General features: G+C 48.9%; 1 pseudogene; it reads right to left on the bottom strand.

Annotated features, from left to right (window-relative positions):
- Nucleotides 1-11,889: 11,889 nt before the first annotated feature.
- LOC126293832 (5S ribosomal RNA) lies at nucleotides 11,890-12,007 on the bottom strand (annotated as a pseudogene).
- Between the last annotated feature and the right edge of the window lie 308 nt (nucleotides 12,008-12,315).

The raw sequence follows: 12,315 nt of genomic DNA, 5'->3' as shown, positions 1-12,315 counted from the left end.
TAGATAGATAGATAGAGAGAGAGAGAGAGAGAGAGAGAGAGAGAGAGACATTCGTTAGCCGGCCGGAGTAGCCGAGCGGTTCTAGGCGCCAACCGTTGCGGTCGCAGGTTCGAATCGTGCCTCGGGCATGGATGTGTGTGATATCCTTAGGATAGTTAGGTTTAAGTAGTTCTACGTTCTAGGGGACTGGTGACCTCAGAAGTTAAGTCCCATAGTGCTCGGAGCCATTTCAACCATTTTAACATGACATATACAATATTCTTATGAAGGGGCTCCTTTTCTGTACGTTCATACTCCTGGAGATGCGTTTGAAATTTGTATGAATATTAAAGCAATCGTTGTATTTTGAGCCAGCCCCTTCTGGTTGATCTCGCCTGTTGTTTGCAGAATCTATTCCAAATGCATTACGTGTCAAAACACTATTGCCACTGCCCATCGTGTCAGTGAATGCCGCCAGGCGGTATTGTGTGCTCTTCACGTGGAAGTGAGGACAGGGGCAGGGGTGCATGGGGAATAATTCTAACGAGGTTGTTGTTGTTGTCTTCAGTCCTGAGACTGGTTTCATGCAGCTCTCCATGCTATTCTGTCCTGTGCAAGCTTTTTCATCTCCCAGTACCTACTGAAACCTACATCCTTCTGAATATGCTTAGAGTATTCATCTCTTGGTCACCCTCTACGATTTTTGCCCTTCACGCTTCCCTCCAGTTCTAAATTGGTGATCCCTTGATGCCTCAGAACATGGCCTACCAACCGATCCCTTCTTCTGGTCAAGTTGTGCCACAAACTCCACTTCTCCCCAATTCTATTCAACACCTCATTAGTTATGTGATCTACCCATCTAATCTTCAGCATTATTCTGTAGCACCACGTTTCGAAAGCTTCTTGTCCAAACTATTTATCGTCCATGTTTCACTTCCATACATGGCTACACTCCATACAGATATTTTCAGAAACGACTTCCTGGCACTTAAATCTATACTCGATGTTAACAAATTTCTCTTCTTCAGAAACGCTTTCCTTGCCATTGCCAGGCTACATTTTACATCCTCTGTACTTCCTCCATCATCGGTTATTTTGCTACACAAATAGCATAACTCCATTACTACTTTAAGTGTCTCATTTCCTAATCTAATTCCCTCAGCATCACCCGACTTAATTCGACCACATTCAATTATCCTCGTTTTGCTTTTGTTGATGTTCATCTTACATCCTCCTTTCAAGACATTGTCAATTCCGTTCAACTACTCTTCCAAGTCGTTTGCTGTATCTGACAGAATTACAATGTCATTGGCGAACCTCAAAATTTTTATTCCTTCTACATGGATTTTAATACCTACACCGAATTTTTCTTTTGTTTCCTTTACTGCTTGCTCAATATACAGATTGAATAACATCGGGGACAGGCTACAACCCTGTCTCACTCCTTTCCCAACCACTGCTTCCATTTCATGTCCCTCGACTCATAACTGCCATCTTGTTTCTGTAGAAATTGTAAATAGCCTTTCGCTCCCTTTATTGTACCCCTGCCACCTTCAGAAATTGAAAGAGAGTATTTCAGTCAACAGCGTCAAAAGCTATCTCTAAGTCTACAAATGCTAGAAACGTGAGGTTTGCCTTTTCTTAATCTAGCTTCTACGATAAGTGGTAGGGTCAGTATTGACTCACGCGTTCCAACATTTCGACGGAATCCGAAGTGATCTTCCTCGAGGTCGGCATGTACGAGTTTTTTCATTCGTCTGTAAAGAATTCGCGTTAGTATTTTGCATACGTGACTTATTAAACTGATACACTCCTGGAAATGGAAAAAAGAACACATTGACACCGGTGTGTCAGACCCACCATACTTGCTCCGGACACTGCGAGAGGGCTGTACAAGCAATGATCACACGCACGGCACAGCGGACACACCAGGAACCGCGGTGTTAGCCGTCGAATGGCGCTAGCTGCGCAGCATTTGTGCACCGCCGCCGTCAGTGTCAGCCAGTTTGCCGTGGCATACGGAGCTCCATCGCAGTCTTTAACACTGGTAGCATGCCGCGACAGCGTGGACGTGAACCGTATGTGCAGTTGACGGACTTTGAGCGAGGGCGTATAGTGGGCATGCGGGAGGCCAGGTGGACGTACCGCCGAATTGCTCAACACGTGGGGCGTGAGGTCTCCACAGTACATCGATGTTGTCGCCAGTGGTCGGCGGAAGGTGCACGTGCCCGTCAACCTGGGACCGGACCGCAGCGACGCACAGATGCACGCCAAGACCGGAGGATCCTACGCAGTGCCGTAGGGGACCGCACGCCACTTCCCAGCAAATTAGGGACACTGTTGCTCCTGGGGTATTGGCGAGGACCATTCGCAACTCTCCATGAAGCTGGGCTACGGTCCCGTACACCGTTAGGCCGTCTTCCGCTCACGCCCCAACATCGTGCAGCACGCCTCCAGTGGTGGTGTCGCGACAGGCGTGAATGGAGGGACGAATGGACACGTGTCGTCTTCAGCGATGAGAGTCGCTTCTGCCTTGGTGCCAATGATGGTCGTATGCGTGTTTGGCGCCGTACAGGTGAGCGCCACAATCAGGACTGCATACGACCGAGGCACACGGGGCCAACACCCGGCATCATGGTGTGGGGAGCGATCTCCTACACTGGCCGTACACCTCTGGTGATCGTCGATGGGACACTGAATAGTGCACGGTACATCCAAACGGTCATCGAACCCATCGTTCTACCATTCCTATCCCGGCAAGGAAACTTGCTGTTCCAACAGGACAATGCACGTCCGCATGTATCCCGTGCCACCCAACGTGCTCTAGAAGGTGTAAGTCAACTACCCTGGCCAGCAAGATCTCCGGATCTGTCCCCTATTGAGGATGTTTGGGACTGGATGAAGCGTCGTCTCACGCGGTCTGCACGTCCAGCACGAACGCTGGTCCAACGGAGGCGCCAGGTGGAAATGGCATGGCAAGCCGTTCCACAGGACTACATCCAGCATCTCTACGATCGTCTGCATGGGAGAATAGCAGCCTGCATTGCTGCGAAAGGTGGATGTACACTGTACGAGTGCCGACATTGTGGATGCTCTGTTGCCTGTGTCTATGTGCCTGTGGTTCTGTCAGTGTGATCATGTGATGTATCTGACCCTAGGAATGTGTGAATAAAGTTTCCCCTTCCTGGGACAATGAATTCACGGTGTTCTTATTTCAATTTCTAGGAGTGTAGTTCGGTAATATTCACATCTGTCAACACCTGCTTACGGAGCACAAATGGTGAAACACACTGACGTAAGCGACTTACACAAAGGAGGGATTGTGATGTCCCGACGCCTGGTAACGAGCGTTTCATATTCGGGGGAGCTGGTCGGATGATCGCGTGCTGCTGGTTTGAGGATCTGTGGAAAGTGGTTCAAGTATGGTGAAACCAGGAGTAGGCGACAAGATGTGTGACGTCCACAGCTTGTGTCGGAACATGTAGGTCGGAGGCTCTCCCACTCTGTGAAGCAGCTTAGGCGGCGACCTATGGCAGATCTACGACAGAGTACACTGCTGGAACAGTGTTTTCCAGCAAAGTGTTGAGCACACACTGTTGAACATGCGACTCTTCTGCGATCGACCCACACATGTTTTCATGGTGATACTACGACGGCTTCAGTTACGGCTGCAGTGAGCATGACATAATAGAGAATTTACGTGGGTCAATGGAAACGTGTCGAATGGTCGCATGAACCGCTCTCTTGGTACAACAGGTCGTTGGGCGTGTCTCGATACTCCCATGATTTCGGCGAATTCTACTCGAACGTGGCGAATGGTGGTCGACTGGGACAGAATTATACTATGGGAGACATTCATCTGTCCTCCCGTATGTAATCGAAGGCACCATGAGCGCTGTGGAGTACGTGGACACTATTACGGACCACATGTAGCCCTTGATACATTACGTCTTCCCCGCCGTCGATGGTGTCTTCTGTCAGGATGTCTCTCTATGCCAGAAGGCCAGAATGGTGTCACAGTTTTTGAGGAGCATGACAGTGACCTCATGTTTGCCTCTTTGCCACCAAATTCACTTCATCTGAACTCCATGGAACATATGTGGCAAGCTATCGGGCGCAAGCTCCCTGTCCATCAGCCATCGGCCCCTAATTTAAGAGTACTATATCACCTGTCCGTAGACTTCTGGTGCCACGTACCTCCGCAAATCTGCAATGGACTTGTCGAATCCGTACCACCCAAAATCGCTCATGTATCGCCTTTGTAAGGTGCGCTAGCATGCTCCTCAACATGTAACCATCATGTTTTGTGTCACAAGTTAGAGTTTTGCGCGGGTAGCGTTCATATACTACGCACTCTGCATTAGTAAAATTTTCATCCCCATCTGTGGATAAACCTCTTTACCGAGCTAGCAGAATATGGAATCGGAGGAGGGTAATACGGAACGCTGTGCTGGATCCCAACGGCCTCGTATCACTAGCATCTTATCCGCATGCCTGTAACGGATCGTGCAGCCACGTCTCGATCCCTGAGTCAACAGATGGGGACGTTTCCAAGACAACAACCATCTCCACGAACAGTTCGACGACGTTCGCAGCAGCTCGGACTATCAGCTCGGAGACCACGGCTATAGCTACCCTTGACGCTGCATCGCAGACAGGAGCGCCTGCGATGGTGCACCTAACGACGAAACTAGGTGCACGAATGGCAAAAAGTCGTTTTTCTGGATGAATCCAGGTTCTGTTTACAGCATCATGATGGTCGCATTCGTGTTTGGTGACATCGCAGTGAACGCACATTGGAAGCGTGTGTTCGTCATCCCCATACTGGCGTATCACCCAGAGTGATGGTATGGTGTGCCATTGGTTTCACGTCGCGGTCACCTCTTGTTCACATTGACGGCACTTCGAACAGTGGACGTTACATTTCAGATGTGGTAAGACCCGTGGCCCTACCCTTCAGTCGATCCCTGAGAAACCCTACATTTCAGCAGGATAATGCACGGCCGCATGTTGCAGGTCCTGTACGGGCCTTTCTGGCCAGCACATTCTCCAGATCTCTCACCAACTGAAAACGCCTGGTCGATGGTGGCTGACCAAGTGATCGTCACAATACGCCAGTCACTACTCTTGATGAACTGTGGCATTATGTTGAAGCTGCATTGGCAGCTGTACCTGTACACGCCATCCAAGCTCTGTGTGGCTCAATGCCCAGAAGTATAAAGGCTGTTATTATGGCCAGAGGTCGTTGTTCTGGGTACTGATTTCTCAGCATCTATGCACCCAAATTGCGTGAAGATGTAATCACATGTCAATTCTAGTATAATATATTTGTCCAATGAACACCCGTGTATCATCTGCATTTCTTCTTGGTCTAGCAATTTTAATGGCCAGTAGTGTAACAGTTACTTTTACGTCTCTGTGCTTGTCGTGGAATATGAGCAGTAGGAATCCTACATACTCGGTTCGGTAGACACTTCAAACAAATCGTATTTTAAAGACGGGGAAGACTTCAAAGTCGATTTCTTCAAGAATATTTGACAGCTGCAGCTAACTCACTATGTTGACATACATTTCAGTTCTGATCTTCACGTATCATAAATACAAAGTCATAAACAAGTCCAGTTGTCATGTGGTCCCCTTATCAGTGGAAATAAGCGTTGAAATCAGTACTGGGAAATACACTCCTGGAAATGGAAAAAAGAACACATTGACACCGGTGTGTCAGACCCACCATACTTGCTCCGGACTCTGCGAGAGGGCTGTACAAGCTATCATCACACGCACGGCACAGCGGACACACCAGGAACCGCGGTGTTGGCCGTCGAATGGCGCTAGCTGCGCAGCATTTGTGCACCGCCGCCGTCAGTGTCAGCCAGTTTGCCGTGGCATACGGAGCTCCATCGCAGTCTTTAACACTGGTAGCATGCCGCGACAGCGTGGACGTGAACCGTATGTGCAGTTGACGGAATTTGAGCGAGGGCGTATAGTGGGCATGCGGGAGGCCGGGTGGACGTACCGCCGAATTGCTCAACACGTGGGGCGTGAGGTCTCCACAGTACATCGATGTTGTCGCCAGTGGTCGACGGAAGGTGCACGTGCCCATCGACCTGGGACCGGACCGCAGCGACGCACGGATGCACACCAAGACCGTAGGATCCTACGCAGTGCCGTAGGGGACCGCACCGCCACTTCCCAGCAAATTAGGGACACTGTTGCTCCTGGGGTATCGGCGAGGACCATTCGCAACCGTCTCCATGAAGCTGGGCTACGGTCCCGCACACCGTTAGGCCGTCTTCCGCTCACGCCCCAACATCGTGCAGCCCGCCTCCAGTGGTGTCGCGACAGGCGTGAATGGAGGGACGAATGGAGACGTGTCGTCTTCAGCGGTGAGAGTCGCTTCTGCCTTGGTGCCAATGATGGTCGTATGCGTGTTTGGCGCCGTGCAGGTGAGCGCCACAATCAGGACTGCATACGACCGAGGCACACAGGGCCAACACCCGGCATCATAGTGTGGGGAGCGATCTCCTACACTGGCCGTACACCTCTGGTGATCGTCGAGGGGACACTGAATAGTGGACGGTACATCCAAACCGTCATCGAACCCATCGTTCTACCATTCCGAGACCGGCAAGGGAACTTGCTGTTCCAACAGGACAATGCACGTCCGCATGTATCCCGTGCCACCCAACGTGCTCTAGAAGGTGTAAGTCAACTACCCTGGCCAGCAAGATCTCCGGATCTGTCCCCCATTGAGCATGTTTGGGACTGGATGAAGCGTCGTCTCACGCAGTCTGCACGTCCAGCACGAACGCTGGTCCAACTGAGGCGCCAGGTGGAAATGGCATGGCAAGCCGTTCCACAGGACTACATCCAGCATCTCTACGATCGTCTCCATGGGAGAATAGCAGCCTGCATTGCTGCGAAAGGTGGATATACACTGTACTAGTGCCGACATTGTGCATGCTCTGTTGCCTGTGTCTATGTGCCTGTGGTTCTGTCAGTGTGATTATGTGATATATCTGACCCCAGGAATTTGTCAATAAAGTTTCCCCTTCCTGGGACAATGAATTACGGTGTTCTTATTTCAATTTCCAGGAGTGTATATTTAAAAGAAACACATGAAATATTTACTGATATTTTGCCTACGTAAACAGAAACAGAAGTCACAACGTAGAGTTAATGTTCTAAACGACTGAGTATGCTAAAATAGCTTTAATTCATTTCACTTTGTGGAGCTTTCTAGTAAACATGAGCTCTAAAACGCATACTTCAAGAGCTACGAGAGCGTTTTCATCTTCCTTACTGTCCTCTGCTTTTCGTACTTTCAGAGGTGGTTCATAAATTGTGCAAATGGCTCTGAGCACTATGGTACTTAACATTTGAGGTCATCAGTCCATTAGAACTTAGAACTACTTAAACCTAACTAACCTAAGGACATCACACACATCCATGCCCCGAGGCAGGATTCGAACCTGCGACCGTAGCAGTCACGCAGTTCTAGACTGAAGCGCCTAGAACCGCTCGGCCACTTTTCTGAGGTGGTACTATGGATCGAAACAAGAGAGAATGTCCATCGGCTCTGAAATTCATACTTTGAGAGATATCAGCCCTTTATCAGTAGAATAGATGTGTTTTACAGTAACGAAGATGAACAAGCGCACATAGTTTTTAATGTATGCATTTTAGAGCGCATGTTTATTGGAGTTTTTTGCTTTGTATGGCCGTTCCTGTCATATGCCTGTTTACTGCGAATTCGTCCTGGGACACCCTGTATACAACTAATATCTGAGGACTTCGGCAGCTGTGAGGCGACGAGGTTTGTTACAGGAAAGGAATTCGTGGCGGGCCATCTCAAACCATTCAGAAGGACTGGGACAAAAATTGTAGCGACATCAAAGTTTTTCGCGGAAGCATCCTTGTTTAAAGTCTTCTCGATGGTGAGACTCATGTAGAGTGTGTTTGGTACCCGCAGTGCGTGCTCTGGAGAGCGTCGCAGGCGGCAGAGCCCCCGTCATCGCCCACTCAGACAGGCATTTGTTTTGGCAGCGGCGGCTCTATCGGCACCAAGCGTCGCCTGACACTGCGCATGCGTCGCTGCGGCGGCGCCTTGCGAAGCGTCGGCGTCGGCCCACCGGCTGAACGAGAGGCCGACACACACACACACACACACACACACACACACACACACACGGAGCAGGGCCAGACACCTGTTGCGCTCAGCCCGCTGCCTTCTCGCAGCCAACGGCGATGCATCTCTGCGACCTGGGCTACGGCACCGAGAAACTGGCGCGGCGGGAGCAAGTGGCTGGTTAGCCTCAAGGGATGTGTAGGCAGGCGTGCGAGAGCGACAAGGCGCGACACAGAAAGATTACCAAATTACTACACCCAACAATGCGCACCAATTACCCAAAAATATTTATTACTTAACGGTTTCGGCCACCACAGAGGGTACGCCGAAAAGCATATCTACGTTTATTCAAAAATGTTCAAATGTGTGTGAAATCTTATGGGACTTAAGTGCTATGGTCATTAGTCCCTAAGCTTACACACTACTTAACCTAAATTATCCTAAGGACAAACACACACACCCATGCCCGAGGGAGGACTCGAACCTCCGCCGGGACGAGCCACACAGTCCATGACTGGAGCGCCTTAGCTACGTTTATCATCAAAAGTACGACTCCATGGGGCGTCTAGCGATGTTTGTCACTGGACTGAGGATTTTTAGATGATAAAGACGCAGAAAGTCATCGTGGATGGAGAATCATCGACTGATGCCGGCCGGCCGGAGTGACCGAGCGGTTCTAGGCGCTACAGTCTGGAACCGCTACGTTTCAGGTTCGAATCCTGCCTCGGGCATGGATGTGTGTGATGTCATTAGGTTAGTGCGGTTCAAGTAGTTCTAAGTTCAAGGGGACTGATGACTTCAGAAGTGAAGTCCCATAGTACTCAGAGCCATTTGACTGATGCGGAATTAGCTTCGGGTGTCCCCCACGGAAGTGTGTTGGGACCCCTGCTATTAATGCGGTGTATTAATGACTTTGCAGACAAAATTGATAGCAAAAAAATAGTTGTAATGGCTCTGAGCACTATGGGACTTAATATCTGAGGTCATCAGTCCCCTTAGAACTACTTAAACCTAACTAACCTGAGTACATCACACACATCCATGCCCCGGCCGGCAGTTGATAGCAACCACAGACTTCTAGCAGAGTTTGGAGTAGTTAGTAATGAAGTACTGTGTGAAAGAGGCTGCATAAATATTCAGTGAGAACTCGATAAAATTTCTTACGAAGATCGGCAACTTTCTTTGATCACTGAGAAATATAAAACTGAGACTATAATAACAACGAGTGACATTCGAAACGAGCCAATTTTTACAAATGTTTGAGTGCAACACTTTGTAGGGACATGGTATGATATGAAATGATGACACTGTCCAAGTCTTGTCCAGACCGAGTGGTAGACTTCGGTTCATTGGTAGAATACTGTGGAATTAGAGTAAATCTACAAAGAAGACTGACGGAAAATCTGACGTGCGACCCAGCATACGGTATTGGTCATGTTTGTGGACCCATACCAAATGGGACTAAGAGGAGATATACAGAGAAGGGCAGAGCGAATGGTCACAGGTTTGTCTGACCTTCGTGAGAGTGTCGCAGTGATGCTGAAGAAACCAAAGTGGCAGACACTTGAAGATAGACGTAAACTATCATGAGAAAGCCCATCTACAAAGTTTCAAAAACTGGCTTTGAATAATGAGTCTAGAAATATACTACAAGCCCGTAGGTGTCGCTGACGTAGGGATCGTGTGAACAAGAATAAATTAATTCCAGCACGTGCAGAGGCATTTAAACTACCATTCTTTCCGCACTCTGTACGAGAATGGAACGGGAGAAACCGTAATAACTGGTACAATGGGACACAACCTCTGCCATGCGCTTTATAGTTGTTCGCAACTATAGGTGTAAATGTAATAGCAGTAAATGTATCAGCTAGTTTACTAAAGGATGTCTAGACAATATAGATCGTGTAAGCTACTGCAGAGCGTGGATTTCGTGATGGCATGTAGAGGCAGTTTCTAAACTGTGTCACTGTGGCTTATAAACAAGATTTATGGTTCCTGTTGTTACTCAACCTGTATTAATGGATATTTACGCTGGGTGCCCTAGGAAGAGTGGTCAATATTAAGAATAAAGAGGCAAGGGGGTATGCCAGGAGCGACCATTCTAAGGAAAAAATTGTAGTAAACATGGGCTCTAAAATGCATACCTTAAAGGCCACTGGCACTTATCCACCTTCGATACTGTGAAAGGCATTTCTTTACTGCCCAACTCGTCATTGTTCTCAAGGTATGCAATTTGGAACCCATGTGTGCTACACAATTTTGTGTTGTTTTGGTCCATACTAATTCCTCCACAAACGTGGAAACCAAGCACTCTGCAGTAGAAGAGTATGATTCCACAGTATCTAAGGTCAAGAAGTCCTGATATCTCTTAAAATGTATTGTAGAGCACGTGTTTAGTGGACATTTTTGCTTCGAATAATCCTTCGTGTCACATTCCTGAATATTGACCATTTCTCCTGCGACTCCCTGTGTAGTCTATGAATATAGCACATTTCCCACACTCAAATCGAGCATCGTTGAACCCGTCTCAGAAAATCGTCCTCTCTCGTCCAAGTCTTCAACAGCAGTCCTTGACTCGCACCCACGCTACAGTTCTGCTCGCCTGACCGCTCATTGTGGGGGCGGCTCCCAGCCAATCATTAGCTCACAATTTCCCCGGTTTAAAGTTGCCGGTCAAACCTCCCTTCTACACAACGGGAAAGATCCCGCGCTTGCCTCGCAAAGACTGAAACGTACGTTTTGCAAAACATCCAACCTTCATCCCACTCAGGATGCCACAATGATGGCGGTATGTATTTGGGTATTAAAGGAAAACAATAATTGTGCAGCTACAAAAGGACTGTCCCATCCGTATATCATTAAGACTAGGTACATTTTTGCAGCGAGTTAAGACGGCGATTCTTTTCAGTCACTCTTCTCGCTTTGAAGGACCTAGCTTGAAATGTGTGCAGAATGAAATTTTACACTGCATTGGGGCGTACGCTAATCTTAAACTAGGTGGTAGAATGTTGTCGATTTAAATCAGGCGATGCTGAGGGAAATACGAGATTAGAAGATACGGGTATTCATAGAGGGTGGGATTACTGGTACCTGAGGCGCTCCAATGCTATGTCCCTAACGGGGTCCCTTAGAGTTATGGCTGCCAAGGAGGCAAAGAAGACCAGTGTGCATTTTTGTGCATAACGGGGCGAGTAACCCAGAAGCGGAACGGGTGCTTCTGGATGCCACGAAGAGCGCAGCGTGCAGCCAACTGCAGGTAGTGGCTTACATCGTAACTACACATGTCGCTTTGGATCCGAAGAGGTTTTTCTGGTTGTTTGTACTGGGAGAGATAGCCTTGCTTGTGAGATGAGGGTGGAACTCACCGTCTGTAGAATCATTGACGGAAGAGATTGCGGACCTCTGGTACAGAGCCGAGTGGAGGGTCTGAATCAGATGTTCAGATGGTTCTGTGAAATGTGTAGGCTGCTGATTCCTCAGCTTTCTCCATAGGATGGTGAAGTTTCGGGTTCCAAGTAATAGCTCAGGGGTCCACCGCACGCATGAAGCTGGTACACGGACGGAGCCGGCTGTGTGGAGTAGCACTCCGTCGTCAGGGCACCAGTGGCCTACGTGGACCATCCGACCGCCGTGTCATCCTCAGTGGAGGATGCGGTTAGGAGGGGCGTGGGGTCAGCACACCGCTCTCCCGGTCGTTATGATGGTATTCTTGACCGAAGCCGCTACTATTCGCTCGAGGAGGTCCTCAATTGGCATCACGAGGCTGAGTGCACCCCGAGAAATGGCAACAGCGCATGGCGGCCTGGATGGTCACCCATCCAAGTGCCCACCACGCCCGACAGCGCTTAACTGCGGTGACCTCACGGGAACCGGTGTATCCACTGCAGCAAGGCCGTTGCCCTGTGTGGAGTGGACTGGGCGGTGTTGTAGTCTAGACGGTATCGGGGAAGTACAGAAAAGGCGTTCATCTCAGACAGGCCGAACTGAGGAAGAGACTAGACATAGCAACAATCAGTATCGAAGTTGTAAACTGCCGTAGCTGCGTTGTTAAAGAACCAGAGCTCCAAGCGCCAAAACAAACCTCTGAAGCTCAAATCGCAATAGATTCCTGAAGGTGGCTTAAGCCAGATATAAGATCAACTGAAACTTTTACAAAGGACCTAACGAAATTGAGAAAGGACAGATTAAGTACAGTTGGTGGTGGAGAG

Source organism: Schistocerca gregaria, chromosome 10 (genome assembly GCF_023897955.1).
Source record: "Schistocerca gregaria isolate iqSchGreg1 chromosome 10, iqSchGreg1.2, whole genome shotgun sequence".
Lineage (NCBI taxonomy): Eukaryota > Metazoa > Arthropoda > Insecta > Orthoptera > Acrididae > Schistocerca > Schistocerca gregaria.
The sequence above is the reverse complement of the archived record's forward strand: the minus strand, read 5'-3'. Positions and strand labels throughout refer to the sequence as shown.